Here is a 20,469-nt window from a genome sequence, read left to right on the forward strand (position 1 = left end):
TTTTGGCGAGCTAATATGCGACCTTAATAAATGAATGCCCGTTTCATTCACAAAAGACCTTTGGAATAAAGAAGCAGTTCCTCCAGTGAGGAATACCTTTTCTGTGCTCCATGTGCATTGAATGGTAGTGTGACTGACCATTTCAGATGTTGCCCAATTATCTTTGACAGCAATGGACAAAGAAGTCCATTGTTTTCCATAACGGCCAGTTCAATAGCATTGAATACCACCTCACAAAGTCTCTTCTGGAGCCTGAAGATTAACTTACAAAGGCAGTTATATGTAGTTGCATGATACAAGATAGACCTCCTGATATGGATAAATCTTTAGATATTAAGGGACAAGGGGCTCGTGCAAGAATAGGTGCCTAAGTGAATGGTGTTATTTAGTGTTGGAGCAGGCACATGGGACTGAAGAGCTGACTCCTGCCTCTGCTTCTTATTATGCTCCTCTCATTGGCATCGGCATTGGTTTGTATTGTCACGTGTGCCGCGATACTTTGTGTAGGATGGGAACTGCAGGTGCTGGTTTAAACCGAAGATAGACGCAAAAAGCTGGAGTAACTCAGGCAGCATCTTTGGAGAAAAGGGATAGGTGACGTTTCGGGTCGAGACCCTTCTACAGGCTGAGAGTGAGGGGAAAGGGAAATGATCCGGTACAATATGATACGATACGATAGAACTTTATTTATCCCAGGAGGGAACTTGATCAGCCAACAGTCCAACCCTACCCCACCCTGGTCGTCCTGCCAGTTTCGCTGTCCGTATCTATGTATCCCTTCATTATCACCTCTTCCACAGACAACAATGGACCATTGTGGGCTCCATCTTTCCTTGGCCATCAGTGCCGGCTCTGATATGTTCTGAACCTTATCATACCTCTAATTTGCCTCCCCCCTGACTCTCAGTCTGAAGAAGGGGTTCGACCCGAGATGTCACCCATTCCTTCTCTCCACAGATGCTGCCTGACCCGCTGAGTTACTCCAGCATTTTGTGTCTGTCGCCGGCTGACAGGGTGGCTTTGCAAGCTTGAATCGCCAGTGGAAACTTTTCCATCTTGTATGTTGTCGGAGAGGGACAATGTGATTATTTGGTTGGTGTTGTGTTTGGCGGCACAGTGGTGGGTAAGTAGTGGACTAAGCACACAGACTAGGGGGGTGCTCCGGAGTTCAGGATGACAATGTTTGAGGTGTTGTTGCCAACACGGCCTGAATGTGGTCAATGTGTTAAGAGGTCCATGATCCAGATGCAGAGGGGGGTATTGGGGCCGAGCAGGGAGAGCTTCCCCACCAGCTTCTGAGGGATGATTGAGTTGAATGCTGAGCTGAAGTCAATAAATAGCATTCTAGCGTAGGTGGTTTTTTTTGTTGTCTACGTGAGGGAGGACTGCCTGGAGGGTGGAGGAGATATGGCGTCTTCTGTGGAGCGGTAAGGGCAGTATACGAACTGGTGTGGGTCTAGTGAGGTGGGAGGCTATTCTTGATGTGTCCCATGACCAGCCGTTCGAAGCACGAAGTTTAGTTTAGACTTTAGAGATACAGCGCGGAAACAGGCCCTTCGGCCCCCAAGTCCATGCTGACCTGCGACCCCCGCACACCATCCTACACACACTAGGAACAATCGACAATTTTACCTAACCAACTAGCCTACAAACCTTGTGTTCAAGAAGGAACTGCAGATGCTGGAAGATCGAAGGTACACAAAATTGCTGGAGAAACTCAGCGGGTGCAGCAGCATCTATGGAGCGAAGGAAATAGGCGACGTTTCGGGCCGAAACCCTTCCAGGTGCGACAAAGGTTCACCTGTATCTCCTCCAACCTCATCTACTGCATCCGCTGCTCTAGATGTCAGCTGATTTACATCGGGGAGACTAAGCGGAGGTTGGGCGATCGTTTCGCCGAACACCTCCGCTCAGTCCGCAATAACCAACCTGACCTCCCGGTGGCTCAGCACTTCAACTCCCCCTCCCATTCCCAATCCGACCTCTCTGTCCTGGGTCTTCTCCATTGCCAGAGTGAGCAACAGCGGAAATTGGAGGAACAGCACCTCATATTCCGTCTGGGGACCTTGCGTCCGGATGGCATTAACATTGAATTCTCCCAATTTTGCTAGTCCTTGCTGTCTCCTCCCCTTCCTCAACCCTCTAGCTGTCTCCTCCCACCCTCCTATCCGCCCGCCCTCGGGCTCCTCCTCCTCCCATTTTCCTTCCTTCTCCCCCCCACCCCCCATCAGTCTGATGAAGGGTTTCGGCCCGAAACGTCGCCTATTTTCTTCGCTCCATAGATGCTGCTGCACCCGCTGAGTTTCTCCAGCATTTTTGTGAGCCTACAAACCTTTACGTCTTTGGAGTGTGGGAGGAAACCGGAGCTCTTGGAGAAAACCCACGCAGGTCACGGGGACAACGTACAAACTCTGTACAGGCAGTACCCATAGTCGAGTCTCTTGCGCTGTAAGACAGCAACTCTACCGCTGCGTCACCATCAAGTTAGATAAAACCGTATATACATACAGTCAAATACAGTCAAGCCAAACTCAGGTACAATAGGTAACATGAAGAGAAAAATACCGAGTGCAGAATTTAGTTCTCAGCATTGTAGCGAGACATTTCCGGAGCAGGTCCAATGTCCGCAATGGGGTAGTTTGGAGAAAAGAGCTGTATCCTAGTTTATGGAAGGATCATTCAGAAGCCTGGTATCAAGAATGCTCTGGGTATAACAATTAAAGAAAGAAGAGGTGTGTGAGGTTCCGATTTACAATATGTTGCGAGCAGATGTATCGGAGGCTGTGCCTCCTGTGACACGGGCAGATGTCCTGCTCCCAGGGGAAGCCATTTGATTGAGTTTCTCCACAGGGTACCTGGCGGTGAGAGCCCTGCTACACAGCTGGAGGGGGCTCGTCAGTCTGGCTGTCTGTTCCAGTCACTAGCTTCATCAGCAGTTGTCATTTATGGCAGCTCCTAATACATTCAAGGCCTGCACCGTCCCACTGGCAGAGCCGGTCCACATTCTGAACTGGCGTGGCATTACTTGTGTTACTCACAAACAAGTCGCTAGCAAAGACTGCTGAAGCTAACAAGCTACAACATGGAGGAAGTTTAGTAATTCTCGTACTTTATAGCCACAACATAGAAACACTGATTGGCAAAAAGAGAACACAAAGTGCTGGAGTAACTCAACGTGTCAGATGAACATGGATAGATGATGTTTCGGGGTGGGATCCTTCAGACTGATTGTGGTGGTGGTTTAGAGGGGGGGGGGTTATAAAGCATGATTAAAGTTGTAAAGGATCCCAGATGATTTAATATAATTTTAAGAGGCTTATAGATAGGTGCTGCTGGGATGTGCAGATAATGGAGGGATATGCATCATGTGCAGGCAGAGGGGATTAGATTGTCTTGCCATCATGTTCTACACTGACATTGTGGGCCCAAGGGCATGTGTTGGTGTGATTCTACACTGTTACAAAGATACCGTAGGGAATCTGTTCCTCCATACCGTACCGTAAGGGAAGATTACGCTTAAAATAATTGATGTGCTTTTGTCAAAACAGAGTGGAATTATCCTTTTAATTCTGGCTAATCTTATTCCTTAATCAGTGTCACTAGGCACGGAAATTGCTATCAAAACATGCGGGGGACACAATTTCTTGGCGGACGCGCACGCGCATGCGCGCACACACACACACACACACACACACACACACACACACACACACACACACACACACACACACACACACACACACACACACACACACACACACACACACACACACACACACACACACGCGTGAGGCTTCGGCGGTGGGCCCTGTGGACGGTAACATCGGGAGCTGACCTGGTTGGTGAACTCCAGCAACAGCAGCTTCGTCTGCCTCGAATCGTGGGGCTTCAAACGACCCGTACATGGGGTCTTTCATCGGCCAGCGGGGGCTTCAACATCGGTCGCCTCAATGTAGTTTGATTTTAAGGGGCGCCGGGCGCTGAAAGGTCCCGCGAACGGGCCGATTCAGCCCTTAGAAAGCGTCTGATAAAGTCTGGATTACAAAACATGGGGGGGAGGTGTCCCCCCCATGTCCCCCCCCCCAGGATTTCCGCCCCTGAGTGTCACTAAATTAGATCTCGTCATATTGGAGATATCTATGCAGAAAATGGCTGGATGATTCCTACCTTGCACCAATGTACTGTATCTCTGGCTGTAAAGCCACGGTGGGATGTGGCAGGCTAGATATAATAAAGTCCTTGAGTCATAGTCTATGGAAACAAGACCTTTGGCCCAAGATAGACACAAAATGCTGGAGTAACTCAGCGGGTCAGGCAACATGTCTGGAGAGAAGGAATAGGTGACATTTCGTGTCGGGAGCCTTTTTTCTTCCCACCCAACTCGTCCATACTGATCAAGATGCCTGATCTAAGCCACTCTCTCCTGCCTGCATTTGGCCCATATCCCTCGAAACCTTCCTGTTCCAAATGTCTTTTAAACGTATACCCACCTCAACTCTTTCCTCCAGCAGCTCGTTCTATATAGCCACCACCCTCTGTGTGAAAAGGTTTCCGTTATATCTTTTCCCCCCTCACCTAAAACCCACTTCCTCTGGTTCTTTGTTCCCCAACTCCAGGTAAAACTTTTCTGATCTGATGTGCATTTGGTGAAACACGTAATACTTATCCAAACACCTTTATCAAGTTTTTAATGTTGCTGTCACTTCCTATTGTGTGTACGGACTCTATTGCAGAATCTGCTCCTGTATTTTTCCTTATTCCTGTGGTGATCTCTCCAACTGCATTTGTTCATTAATCTGATTAATGTCCGATCTGTAAAAGTGCACAGCAGTTTCTCTGAGACATTCATCCACCTGCAAATTTCTGAACCAGTTCTTCATCAACAGTGCTTTATGAATAAGCAAACATTTGCCTATTCAACTAAACTTTTCAAAACAACATTCATACTTTGCTGAGAAGAAGTAGTGGGGTGAACATTAATGGAAAATTTAGTTTAGTTTAGGCACACAGTGTAAAAATAGGCCCTTCAGCCCACCGAGTACGTGCCAACCAGCGATCACCCACTAAAACCATTCCACTAAAACCATTCCACTAAAACCATTCCACTAAAACCATTCCACTAAAACCATTCCACACACTGGGAACAATTTACGCTTTTTACCAAAGCCAATTGACCTACAAACCTGTATGTCTTTGGAATGTGGGATGAAACCAGAGCAGCTGGAGAAAACCCACGAGGTCCCAGGAAGAATGTACAAACTCCATACCGACAGCACCCGTTGTCAGGATCGAACCTGGGTCTCTGGCACGGTGAGGCAGCAACTCTACCGCTGCGCCACCGTGCTGCCAGTGGGTTGAGGCCAATTTAGAAAAACCTTGATCATATCAGCTGGTGGAGCAGGTGTGAAGGAGCAAGTGGCTTATTCAGTCTGAAGAAGGGTCTCAACCCGAAACATCACCAATCCAGAGATGCTGCCCGATCCGTTGACTTACCCCGACACTTTGTGCCTGTCTTCGTAAACCAGCATCTGCAGTTCCTTGCAGAAAGAACCAGTTGCCCATAAGTCATCTTAATTCCTCAGCACCCGCATTGTTCTTCAGACGACAGTGTGCTCTACGCAAGCCAACTGATGACCCCATTCTGTGAGATGGCGTTCTCAGTCACCACACCAGTATATTATCAAATGATTAATATTGTTGGTATCTCTAAGCTGACAGAAATATGATGATAGATTGCGGCAATGAGACTGCAAGTAAAACTTGCACAGTGATTAATCATCTAAATTCATAATTAAATCAATAAAAGTGAAAAGAAAAACACATTCTGAAATAAAAACAGATGAATGTAGAAATGCTCAGCAGGTCACAGGCTCATAAGGGTCATAAGGTCATAATTGATAGGTGCAGAATTAGGCCATTTGGCCCATCAAGTCTACTCCGCCAATCAATCACGGCTGATCTATCTCTCCCTCCTAACCCCATTCTCTCCATAACCCCTGACAATCAAGAATCTGTCAATCTCTGCCTTAAAAATACCCAATGACATGGCCTCCATAACCTTCTGTGGCAAATAATTTCACAGATTCACCATCCTCTATCTAAAGAAATTCCACATCATCTCCTCCCTAAAGGAACATCCTTTAATTCTGAGGCTTTGACCTTTAGTCCGAGACTCTCCCACTGGTGGAAACATCCTCTCCACATCTACGCTACCCAAGCCTTTCACTCAGCAGTAGTTGCTGCCTTACAGCGCCAAAGACCTTGGTTCGATCCTAACTACGCGTGGAGTTTGTACGGAGTTTGTACGTTCTCCCCGTGACCTCTGTGTGTTTTCTCTAGGAGTTTCAGTTTATTCCCACACTCCAGAGACGTACAGGGGTGTAGGTTAATCGGCTTGGTGTAATTGTAAATTATCCCTAGTATGTGTAGCATAGCGTTAGTATGTGGGTATTGCAGGTCGGTGTGGACTCGGTGGGCCATAGAGCCTGTTTCCACACTGTATCTCTGAAGTAAACTAAACTAACGGTCAGGCAGTATCTGATGAAAGGACATTGACCTGAAAAAAAATAGCTCTCTTTGTCTTTCCATGGATGGTGCCTGACTTAATCTTACTTTACAATGTCACAGGAGGAGATCAGCTCGCTAAACGGTCTCAAGGACTGAAGGCAAGGATTTCTTCGGATAGTTCCCTGTTACCAAGCGCAGCCGTGGAGCACATCGGCAGCATTGCCAAGCCAGGCTGACCCCAGCAACACTGACACAGTGCCGCCGCCATGACAACAGGACTGCAAGGCCAAGCTAGGACTCCATTTTAAGAACTTGAAAATTGAAGGACACAAAATGGTGCCGGAAACATGGCAACTCTTGTGTACTGCCTCAGTGAAGTTTACTATCCTTCCATTACAGTTGTTGCACTTTTGCACCTTTCTGCTTGTGCTTATGTAAAGATGGATTGTACTGAATTGTATGCAAAACAAAGAATTTCACTGCATCGAGGTATGTGGCAATAAAGTACCATTGAACCGTTAGGTGGTGTCTTCGTTCAGTTTAGAGATACAGGCCCTTCGGCCCACCGAGTCCGCGCCGACCAGCGATCCCCTCACATTAATGCTATCCTACACACTAGAGACAAGTTACAATTTAAAAAGCCAAGTGACGTACAAATCTGTATGCCTTTGGAGTGTGGGAAGAAACCAGAGCACCCGGAGAAGACCCACGCAGGTCACGGGGAGAACATACAAACTCCGTGCAGACAGCACCCGTAGCCCGGGTCTCTGGCGCTGTAAGGCAGCAACTTCAGGATGCTGACGTTTCGGGTTGAGACACTTCTTCAGAACGTTTAAATGACCCAAAACGTTACCTTTTCCTTCTCTTCAGAGATGCTGTTGCCTGTCCCGCTGAGTTACTCCAGCTTTTTGTGTCTATCTTCGTTTTAAACCAGCATCTGCAGTTCCTACCTACTCTTTAAGTGAGAGAAGATTTGGACACAAAGGTTGTTAAGTAGTTGCCGGAGGATGTGGTTCAAGCAGGCACTATCATAACATTTAAGAGACATTTGGGCAGGTACATGGATAGGATAAGTTTAGAGGGTTATGGGCCAAGCGCGGGCAGGTGGGACTAATGTAGATGGGCCATGTTGATCAGTGTTGGCATGTTGGGCTGAAGGGCCTGTTTCCATGCTGTATGACTTTATAAATCTATAACAATCCATGTGCTAGCTCTGTCAGAGGTGTCCTATTGGGAATATTACTCTGCTCCTTCCACCTTAACCCATGGACAAAATCTGGACAACGTACACCTTTAGTGTGCATGAGTTGAAAGAACGCCTTGTATGTGACTAGCCGAAGGGCCAGTTTCTTTGCTGTGCACCTCTATGCCTCTGTGACTGTGAATACAGTACTCTGCGACTGCATGGCACCAGAGAGCTACGGCGCTGTCTCTGAACCAGACCTGTATCTCCTCAGTGAGTGAACTGACTCTCCATAGATCTTTCAGTCTCAATAAATTCACATGCAAAGACAGAACAGTCATGGCTTCCAGATCAAATAAACGTCGAAACAAAATTCTACCCGGCAGTTGTATATAATTCACCATGCATCTTGAAACGAGCGGAACTCAAAAGACTTTTCAGCTTTTGCTGTTAATTATCAGCAGAGCCTGCCTGACTGTGGCATGAGTCAGAGGCAAGGAATCCAGTATTGTTATCTCGCTCCCAACCTCAGCTCAATGTTGGAACTACCTCACTTTTATCTACAAAATGCTCTTGATAATGAAGGGTAACCCTCTCTCTGTTTGCAGCCAGACCTGAATCCCACTTTGCGAAAAATATCAGCCCAGCTTTTGCCGGGGACAGTGCAGGTCTCCACTTATGTAAGAAGGAACTGCAGATGCCGGATTAAACCGAGGATAGACACAAAAAGCTGGTGTAACTCAGCGGGTCAGGCAGCATGGAGTCATAGAGTGATACAGTGTGGAAGCAGGCCCTTTGGCCCAACGCCCACAACTTGTCCCAGCTACACCAGCCCCACCTGCCTGTGCTTGGTCCATACCCCTCCAAACTTGTCCTATCCATGTACCTATCTAATTGTTTCTTAACTGGAGAAAAGGAATAGGTGACGTTTCGGGTCAAGACCATTCCTCAGAATCTGAAGACCCTTCTTCTGGAGAAGGATGTCGACCCGAAACGTCATCTATTCTTTTTCTCCGGGGATGCTGTCTGACCCGCTGAGTGACTCCAGCTTTTTGTGTCTATAACATTGCGGGATGATGTATGAACTTTCCTTGCCCACAAAACTCCATGAAAAGCTTTGTCATCTTTAGTTAAAATCAAATCCCCAGAAAACGTTTCTCTCAAAGGGTGATCACTGGTTGGTGTCTATACGGAGTTTGTACGTTCTCCCCGTGAAAGCGTGAGGTTTTCTCCGAGATCTTCAGTTTCCTCCCACACTCCAAACACTCCAAAGACGTACAGGTTTGTAGGTTAATTGGCTTGGGGTTGTTTACTTAGTATAAGTGTAAATTGTCCCTAGTATGTGTAAGACAGTTTTAATGTGCGGGAATCGTTGGTCGGCGCAGATTCAGTGGGCCGGAAGGTCTGTTTCCGCACTGTACCTCTAAACTAAACTAAACTAAAACACAAAGTGCTGGACGACTCAACATGTCAGGCAGCATCTGTGGAGGGAATGGACAGTCAATGTTTCAGGTCACGATCCTTCTACAGACTCGTGGGAAAGAGGGGGAGAACTTCTTCAAAGGAGGCGTGCCTTGTGGAGATTTCGCAGTGGAGCAGTAAAATGGAGATTACAGCTGCGGGAATCTTTGACCAAAACACAGAGTGCTGGAGAAGCTCAGTAGGTCAGACAGTATCTGCGGAAGGATACGGACAGACGGCATCTCAGGTCGGGACCCGTCTTCAGAGTATGCCGATCCAAATCATCATCTGGCCATTCCCTTTGCAGAAGATAGGCACGAAATGCAGGAGTAACTCAGCGGGACAGGCAGCATCTCTGGATAGAAGGAATGGGTGATGAGAGCATACTTCAGATTTTCAGATTCACCCTTTGCAGATGCTGTCTGACCCTCCTATTCGTCCAGCGTTTTGTTTTTGTTTCTCTAACAGTCAGGTCACAGTAGTCTGCATGCAGTGACTGTGCTGTTAATGGGAATAGTGATGAGGAGGTAATGTGAAAAACCTCGATCACTCATTACAGCACAGGCCTTCCTGTACTGACATAAATTATGTCAATATTACTTGGTGCCGCGATAGAGATGTCTGGTGTAAAAATCCAGTGATAGCAAAAAGTGAGATTAAATAAAACGGACGTTGATAAGAAAGCAAACAAGAACAAGTAATTGAATTCGGAATAAGGAAGTTGTTCTTCCTTATTAATTCTTTTCAATAATAATGTTCTCACTGAATCCCAGCCAATTCTTTTACAAAATAACACACAATTCTGAAATGTTATTGTTTAAACATTAAGATGAATGTCATTGCACACACAAAAATTTGGTTTAATGTCATTTGGACAGCAACATAAATCAAGGACTGTGCAAGGTGCAGAGTTCTGCAGGAGCAACTCTGTGTAACAATGGGATGCGGAAAGAGAGCGTGTTATTCTGGAGTTTCATGCGCCTGAAACCTTCAGCCCACAGAGTTCACGCTGACCATCGATCACCACCCATGCACACTTGTTCTATGTTAGCCCACTTTCGCATCCACTCCCTACAAACCCGAGGTCAGGATCAAACCTGGGTTTAGTTTAGTTTAGGAATGAACTGCAGGTGCTGGTTTAAATTGAAGGTAGACACAAACTGCTGGAGTCTGAAGAAGGTTCCCGACCCCAAACGTCACCCATTCCTTCTCTCCGGAGATGCTGCTTGTCCCGTTGAGCTACTCCCGCAGTTTGTGTCTACCTTAGTTTAGTTTGGTTTCGAGATGCAGCACGGAAACAGGCCCTTTGGCCCACTGAGTCCGCACCGACCAGCGATCCCAGCATGCTAACGCTATCCTACACCCACTAGGGACAATTTAAACTTATACCAACCCACTGCCGAGGGAAGGAACAATGGATGGCCTGGCGTGGGAGGACCGCTGTGAGCGAGGGGGGAAGGAGGGAAGAACAAAGGGGGATGTGGCCTGGTGGGGTGTATTTGGAACTTTGTAAGCGCCCTTTATGGGCGACTATTTGCATACCTTGGCAAGGAATGCAAGCACAGAATTTCACTGTGACTTGTCACATGTGAAAATAACATATTCAATTCAATTCATTTCAATCTTCCTTTTCTTCAGAGATGCTACCTGACCCGTTGAGTTACTCCAGCATTTTATGTCTATCTTCAGTATAAACCACCATCTGCAGGTCCTACCTACACATTAGGTCTTTGCACTATTATAGTTACCTAGTTATTAATTGTATTGTGTTATGATCATTATATTTGAATTCAGCGCATTATTACATCAATGTGCATGTTAATCTGCAGCAAGTGCGTATTTTGTTGCTCCGTTAACGGCACATATTTTAAATAAACGCCCTTGACGTGACTTTTGAAAAAGATGTTTCGTTTAGTTTGGAGATACAGCGTGGAAACAGGCCCTTCGGCCCACCGAGTCCACACCGACCAGCGATCCCCGCACATGAACACTATCCTACACACACTCGGGACAACTTACACATATACCAATCCCATTGACTTACAATCCTGTACGTGTTTGGAGTGTGGGAGGAAGCCAAAGATCTCGGAGAAAACCCACAACACAGGTCACGGGGAGAAGGTACAAACTCCGTACAGGTCCGGATCGAACCTGCGTCTCTGGCGCTGAAAGCGCTGCAAGGCAGCAGCTCTGCCGCTGTGACACCGTGGCGCCCAAAAATGTACAAATGCAAGCCTTTCTGTTCAGAGACTCCTGCAAAAATCAACAACATTTGCCGAGCTCCAGTAACGAGTGGGGACCGGGACTAATGGGAAAACTCAATGGAAACTCCTTGGAACTGCACTGTAGTGTTCCACCGCTGTGATCTGCACGAGCGGGTGGCATTCACACAAAGGATCACAGATGAGAATGCTTTTTCAGTGAGAACATACAAATGTTGGGAGAACACAAATCTGAAACAGCAAATACTATCCGGCAATCACCGCAAATCCAAAATAAGCCCAGTGGCTGTGGCATATTTTATTAATATGTCTTTGCAGTGCTGAACTGTTTCTCTTCTGCTGCACTATTTATAAACTACACGTTAGATGTTGTGCTTTATCATCCTCACACAACGGTTGACAAAGTCTTTGATGTTTGTTCGCATCTTAAAGATAGTACAGTACACAGCCTAGGTTTATATTGCAGATAGACACAAAAAGCTGGAGTAACAGCCAAAAAGCAGGCAGCATCTCTGGAGAGAAGGAATGGGTGACGTTTCGGGTCGAGACCCTTCATCAAACACTCGACCCAAAACGTCACCTATCCCTTCTCTCCAGAGATGCTGCCTGTCTCGCTGAGTTACTCCAGCATTTTGTGACTATCTTCGGTGTAAACCAGCATTTGCAAGTCCCTGCCTACACTGTTTATATTGATTTGTTTCATTCTACTTCCAATGAAGTTATTCCAAACAGAATTAGCCCTTGCAAAACTTTTCAGTATTTATATGAAGTGTACTTTACCTATATACTGATCCCACTTTATGAATAACCAGTTTCACATTGTCATATGTCTGGTAGACCTCACACTGACTGGTTACGCCACGCCTTGGATGGGCAACTCGAATGCCCAGGAGCAAAGGAGACAACCGAGAGTGGTGGACAGTGCCCGGTCCATCACAGGTACTGACCTCCCCACAGGAGGTGCTGCCCCAAAAAAAGGCAGCCAATATCATTAGAGGCCCAGACCACCCTGGCTTGACCCGAAACGTCGCCTATACCTTCGCTCCATAGATGCTGCCTCACACGCTGAGTTTCTCCAGCATTTTTGTCTACCTTTGGATTTTTCCAGCATCTGCAGTTGTTCCTTAAGGGCCTGTCCCACTTGGCCGTCATTTGCGCCTCATTTACGAGTCATATGTAAAATAGGTCGACGCGTTGTGACGTGTGGGGTGCGCGTGGGTGACGCACGCATTGCGCATGGTGAGGCGTGGAGTTGCATGCGGTGGCGCACAGAATAGCGCGGCGCTCCAGGATTTTGACGTGATATATCGCGTACGTACGCCGACGCATTGGCGTCGCACACTTGCGTCATGATGTCTCACGTGTATCGCGTGGTGACGCATGGTTACGTCACAGTGCGTCGACGTCCGTAACCATGTATCGCCGCGCGCCGCAGGGTATTCTAATGACGTCATGCGCACCAGACGGCTGTGCTGACACCTGATTTGCGCGCGACGTCACGCATCACGACGCGTCGACCTATTTTACATATAACGCGTAAATGAGGCGCAAATGACGGTCAAGTGGGACAGGCCCTTTAAGTATTAAACACTCAAGTCCCCTGACTTGATTACACTTTAATCCCTTAGTGTATTCGGTTCGTTTTTTTACTCTGAGACTTCTTGGCACTGAAGTAGAGTTCTTCTCCCTTCCTCTCTTAAGACTATGCCCCTCTGTACAATGCAGTTGCACGTGTTCATTAGTGTGCCTGTGATTTATGTCGCTACTTGAGCGGATGTTCCATGACTCACACACGAGTAATGTGGACAAGTTATTTCTCCACCGGGAATCACAGCTGAACCTCATTTTCTCCCACCTCACCAACTACAAACATGTTCTCACAACCTGGACCTGATCACCATCAGATGCTGTGATTGTGATTTTTCTTTCTTTTTGTGATTCACCAGTCAACAGCACAGCTCCATTCAAAATCTACTTTAGTTGTTTGGAAAGGGTACTGACGACAATGGAGAAGAAATGGTCCAGGATTACGGCATCTACTGTACCAGCATCAGATCTCGAGATGACCAACTAGCGGAGATACAACGGCTTCAGTCAGGTCACGTTCATCGTAGATCAAAGACCCCTACCACCCATCGCATCACATATTCTCCATCCTGCCATCTGGGAAGAGGTACAGGAGCATTAGCTGCAAAACAACACCACGACCAACACCACAGCACAGGTCAAGAGAGCCCAGCAGCGACTACACCCTCTCCGAAGACTACGTAAAGCAGGTCTCCCCACTACACATCTACGAACTTTTTATAGGGGGACAATCGAGAGCACATTAACCAACGGCATCACTTCCTGGTTCGGGAGCTGCAAGGCGTACGAACGGCACCAACTTGACAGGATTGTGAAGACCGCCAGCAGGATTATTGGTGCTCCACTCCCTTTCCTGCTGGACATATACAGGAAGAGATGTATCAACAGAGCCATCTCCATCATCAAAGACCCCTACCACCCATCGCATCACATATTCTCCATCCTGCCATCTGGGAAGAGGTACAGGAGCATTAGCTGCAAAACCAGCAGGATGCTCCTCAGCTTCTTCCCGCAGGCTATAAGACTGATAAACGGACTTAGCCCCCTGCCAAAGTATCGCGCACCAACCACCAACCTGGACACACTGCAGCAGTTGTCGATCGGAACGCCTGTTGATGTTTAGTAGAGAGTAGAGTGTTTAATTTAATTTGTTCATGATATATGTTTTTTATTTCTAGTTATTTGTTGTTATTTGTACTGCACACTGAATGGACACTGGTTGAGTAACGTTTTTTTATTTCCTCTGGGTATGTGAGTACTCAGGAAAATGACAATAAAGATATACTGATACTGATACTGATACTGAGGCTAAACACAAACTAGGTCCTCAATGCAAAGAATACTCAAACACTCAGTGGGTCAGGCAGCGTCTGTGTGGAGAGAGAAACATAGTGAATGTTTCGGGTTGCGCACTCTTTGTCAGAACTGGGAAAGAGTGATAAAAAGTGTTCTTCAAGTCAAGTTGAGTTTATTGTCGTATGCACAAGTGCAATGAGGTTCAGGCATGGTGGCGCAGTGGTGGAGTTGCTGCCTCACAGTGCCAGAGATCCTGGTTCCATCCCGACTCTGGGCTGAGTGGCCTCCTCCTGCTAATAATTCATACGTTTTAGTGTGTAATTCCACACCTCCTTAAAGTTGCAGTCGGTTATTAACATTAAAGAGATGTGATGATAAGGAGGGGGATGGAGGTGAGCAGGAATATTAACCACAATTTGTCAAGTCGCGAAACCGGCTCAAAGTGCTGCATCCCTGCACCTGCCTGTCTTTTTCATGTTCGATCTTATCAAGATGCTTAATTGGGTAGGGTGGATGCATGGAAACTATTTCCTCTGATGAAGAAGTCAAGAATGAGACATAATCTGAACATCAGAGGTTGGCTATTCTGAAGTGAAATCAGTAGGCACTTTCTCACATGAAAGGTAATGGAAATATCAGGCTCTCGCCTGCAAAGGACCTTTGATGGTGTTTCAATTGAAATTTTTAATACTGAGATCAATAGGTAATACTATCATGGGATCCAGAGCAGTCAAATAAATGAGGTGTAGATCAGCTGCACACCAACAGAATGACGGAAGAGGCTCAAGGGGCTGAACAGCATTCCCCCGTTCAATGTTGTATATTTAATAAATGTTTATAGTCATCGAGCGAGATACAAGTACATGTGCAGCAACATGGCTTATGGTTGAAGGGGAACGTTCTACAAAGTTTCAGTGTGGGTCTGATTGAACAGAGAGAATGCAACTGCAGTATTTGTAACTGGGATTGCTTGGTATAAATATTAACATATATAAATATATATATTATAAGCAATGTCAAATTATTTTGTTACTAACCTGGAGTTATCATGAGAAAAAAGCAATTCATCGCTGTACACAAATCATATTCGTGGAGGGGTGAGGGGTAACCTTACAGAGGTGTACAAAATCATGAGGAGAATAGATAATGTGAATGCACAGTCTTTTACCCAGGGTCAGGGAATCAAGAACCATAGGACATAGGTTGAAGGTGAGAAGGGAAAGATTTAATGGGAACTGAGCTCGGCACGGTGGTGCAGCGGTAGAGTTGCTGCCTCACAGCGCCAGAGACACTGGTTCGATCCTGACCACGGGTGCTTCTCTGTACGGAGTCTGTACGTTCTCCCCTTGACCAGCGCGGCTTCTCGCCGGGATCTGCGGTTTCCTCCCACTCTCCAAAGACGTACTGGTTTGTAGGTTAATTGGCTTGGGTATAATTGTGAATTGTCACCAGTGTGCGGAGGACAGTGTAAGTGTTCGGGGATCGCAGGTCGGCATGGGCTCGGTGGGCCAAAGGGCTTGTTTCCAATGCTGTATCGCTAAACCTTAAACTGAACCTAACTAAAATGTCTAGTGGTAACAATTTCCGCGCAGAGGGTGGTGGGTATATGGAACGAACTGCCAGAGGAAGTAGCTCAGGTAGGTGCAATAACAAAACTCGAAAGGCATTTGGACAGGTGCATGGATGGGAAAGGTTTAGAGGGATATGGGACAGTCGTGGGCAATTGTGATTAGCTTAGATGAGGCATTGGCATGGATGGGATAGGCTGAAGGACCTGTGCCTGTGCTGAATGACTCCAGCATTCTAAATGTGTTTAGGGAGATGTACAGGCTCTGCTCTGGAGAGCAGTGTATGTTCTGTTGGGGAGTGGGGTAGAAGTGGCCAGCAGAGTGGAATGAGAGTCATGTAGATGTTCAAGGTCAAGCTAAACATTAATATGTATATTGTGGTCACCATATAGTTCATTTGATCCAATGATAAATATTCCTGTTCACAAGGATAAAGAACGCACTGGGATATGATATTGATTTTGTAAGTGGGCTAAAGAATTTTGTTCACAGGTCTGAGGACCTAATTATAGGAATAAAGCATAAAACTGGCAACAACAGAGAGCTTCGACCTCACAAGGCTCACGGCTGTGAAGAGTCAACAAGGGATAGACACAAAAAGCTGGAGTAACTCTGCGGGTCAGGCAGCATCTATGGAGAAAAGGAACAGGTGGCGTTTCGGGTCTGGATCCTTCTTCAGACTGAGAGTCGGGGGGAAAGGGCAACGTGAGATATAGACGGTGATATAGAGAGATATGAAACTAATGAATAATGAAAAACATGCCAAAAGGTATCGATGAAGAGATAACGAAGATCAGACATTCATTCGGGAGTAATGCCCACCAGGAGGGTCACCACCAAGGGTCCCGTCACATCCATTCCCCACTGGTTCTGCTGTTGCTGGAGTACTGCGCTTTCTCCTTTGAAGTACAAAATCAAGGCCGGCGGGAGATGGGATAGAAGGCAAATCTGAAATCTGCTTTTGCAGCAGGTGGTTTAAAGTGGCAGAAACTTGTAAACCTCCTCCAACAGTTCATACAAATAATGTAATGAGTTGAACAGCCCTTCATAAACCCTTTACTCCAGTGGTTCTTAACCTTTTTGGCATTCGTCTGCTCATACGTGAACATACTACTGTATGTGGTCTGTACCTTTGTGAGGTTCCTAAAAATGGGCTCAACAAATGGATATGTTATTTATGACCCCCTCATGTCCCCCGGTAAAGCCCCCAATGACCCTCCCAATGGGGGTCCCGACCTGCAGGTTAAGAACTGCTTAACTCCATCAACCGTAGCCTGCAATATTAAAGCTAATTTGCTTATATTTCATTACCAGTCTCCATGGACCAATTCTATTAACACCAAAGCCTACACAAGCACATAATTATTGATCGAACATGAGCAAGTAAAAACTCGATTTAACAATAGCGTATGTGAAGTGCAATGCACGTCTCTGACCTGTCTGTTAATGTTTACATTGGTTTAATTGGCATCATGTTGTGGATGGGTCTGGTGTGTATACAAATTAAATTGAATTAAATTGAATACATTTTATTAGCCAAGTATGTACACATACAAGGAATTTGCCTTGGTGCTCAGCTCGAATGTAACAACATGACATACAGTATATCATTGAGTATAAAACATTATAATTTAAACATGTGAAGAATGAAATAAAATATCAGAGCACAAGGAGGCTACAGAATTTTGGTTATTGAGTAGAGCAATTGCTCATGGAAAAAAACTGTTTTTATGTCTGGACTGTGGCGGCTTTGACAGTCCGGAGTCGCCTTCCAGAGGGAAGTGATTCAAAGAGTTTGTGGCCAGGGTGAGAGGGGTCAGAGATGATCTTACCCGCTCGCTTCCTGGCCCTTGCAGTGTACAGTTCATCGATGGGGGGAAGGTTGCAGCCAACAACCTTCTCGGCTGATCGAATGACGCGCTGCAGCCACCGGATGTCGTGCTTGGTGGTTGAGCCAAACCAGACCATGATGGAGAAGGTGAGGACAGGCTCTATGATGGCAGTATATACCTGGACCATCATTGTCTGTGGCAGATTGTGTTTTCTCAGCTGCCACAGCAAGTACATCCTCTGTTAGGCCTTTTTGATTGTGTTGATGGTGGCCTCCCATTTAAGGTCCCTGGAGATGATAGTTCCAAGGAACTTAAATGACTCCACCAATGTGACTGTGGTGTTGTTAATGGTGAGTGGGGGAGAGAAGGGCAGAAGTCCTAAATGCAGCAAGACTTGGACACTTTCCAGGCCTGGGCTGATTGGTGCCAAATAACATTCAGTTTAGTGTTGAGATACAGCTCTGAAACAAGCCCTTTAGCCCATGGCCCACAGCCCACTGAGTCCGTGTTGCCCTGCGATCCCCACACTAACACTATCCTACACACTAGGGACAATTTACAATTATATCAAGGCAATTAACCTACCAACCTGTGCCTCTTTGAAGTGTGGGAAGAAACCGGAGTTCCCAGAGAAAACCCACGCAGGTCACAGGCAGAACGTACAAATTCCGTACAGACAAGGACCCATAATAATAATAATAATGGATGGGATTTATATAGCGCCTTTCTAATACTCAAGGCGCTTTACATCGCATTATTCATTCACTCCTCAGTCACACTCGGTGGTGGTAAGCTACTTCTGTAGCCACAGCTGCCCTGGGGCAGACTGACGGAAGCGTGGCTGCCAATCTGCGCCTACGGCCCCTCCGACCACCACCAATCACTCACACACATTCACACACATTCACACACAGGCAAAGGTGGGTGAAGTGTTTTGCCCAAGGACACAACGACAGTATGCACTCCAAGCGGGATTCGAACCGGCTACCTTCCGGTTGCCAGTCGAACATTTAGCCAATTGTGCCATCTGTCGTCCTGGATCCACCCATAGTCAGGATCAAACCTGGGTCTCTGGCGCTGTGAGGTAGTAACTCTACCGCTGTGCCACCATGAAATGCCAGCCAGTGGTGATATCCAGCGAGGGAAAATCCAGCCATCACCCCTGATGTTTAATGGCATTACTATCACTGAACGCCCCACCAGCAATATCATGGGGGTGACCACTGACCAGACACTGAAATTGAGTTTATTCCCAGCTGTTGCCAGGCAATTGAACCATCCTCGCACCAACTAGAGAACAGTCCTGACCCCACAGCTACCTCATTGGAGACCATCTGCCTACCTTCAATCGGACTTTACTGGACTTTATCTTGCGCTGAACATTATTCCCTTAAACATGTATCTGTACATTGTGGACGGCTTGACTGTGATCATGCAGAGTCTTTTCACTGACTGAATAGCACGCAGCAAAAAAAAGCTTTTCACTGTACCTCGGTACGCATGACAATAACCTAAACTAAACTAAACCAAACTAAACTGAGGGGACTGAGGGGTGATCGTATAGAGGTGTATAAAATCATGAGGGAAATAGATAGGCTGAGTCTTTTTCCCAAGTTAAAGGAATCAAGAACTAGAGAGCACAGGTTTAAGGTGAAAGGGGAAAGATTTAATAGGTACCTGATGGGGAACTTCCTTTCACGAAGGATGGTGGGTATACGGAAAGACCTGCTAGAGGAGGTAGTTGAGGCAGGTATTATAACAACATTTAAAAGACACTTGGATCGGAAAGGTTTAGAGGGATATGGGCTAAATATGGGTAAGGGGGATTAGTTTAGATGGGGCAACTTGATCAGCATGAACTAATTGGGCCGAATGGCCAGTGTTTGTCCTGTGTGGCTCAAGGACTCTTTGACGATAGATAGATTTAGCTCTTAGGGCTAATGGAATCAAGAGATTTGGGGAGAAAGCAGGAACGGGGTACTGATTTTGGATGATCAGCCATGATCATATTGAATGGCTCGAAGGGCCGAATGGCCTACTCCTGCACCAATTTTCTGTTTCTATGTTTCTATGACTAACACCCACCTCTGTGGTGAAGGAATATCATCACATTATGGATAGAGATATTGATGCTCAACAGTCGGTGACAACTTGGTTTACTTCCACTGTGAAGAATTGTATAATCTGTTATTTCAAGAAGCCTCAAAAGAATTCCTTTGAATCTTACAGGGCTAAAAATGTTATTGTACAAAAGAAACTGCCCAGACTTTATGGAAGTTTCCACGCTGCAAGTTCTTTAATGTAACATTGCCAGCAGCCAATAAAGAGACTGTTTCATATTTAATGGCAACACTCTCTTGCTGTCCATCCTCGCTGGCATCTCAGTGGTGTAGTGCAGCGCAGGCAATCACAGAACATTAACACAAGGAGGCCATTCAGTCCATCTAGTCTCTGTTAGCTGAAGTGCTTGCTAGTCTTATCCCCCACCCTATCACGTCAGGCACAAGACGCAAAAGCTTGAAAGCACCTGCCATGAGATTCAGAAACAGCTTCTTCCCCACGGTTATCAGACTACTGCATGGTCGTCTCATAAGCTAGCCTGTTGGTGACCCTCGGACTATCCTTGATCGGACTTTGCTGGCTTTACCTTGAACTAAGCGTTATTCCCTTATCACGTATACACTGTAAATGGCTTGATTGTAATCATGCATTGTCTTTCCGCTGACTGGATAGCACGCAACTAAAGCTTTTCACTATACCTACACATGACAATAAACAAAACTGTGTAGAACTGTGTAGTTCGATCTCCCAAC

This window comes from Amblyraja radiata, chromosome 33, assembly GCF_010909765.2.
Source record: "Amblyraja radiata isolate CabotCenter1 chromosome 33, sAmbRad1.1.pri, whole genome shotgun sequence".
NCBI lineage: Eukaryota > Metazoa > Chordata > Chondrichthyes > Rajiformes > Rajidae > Amblyraja > Amblyraja radiata.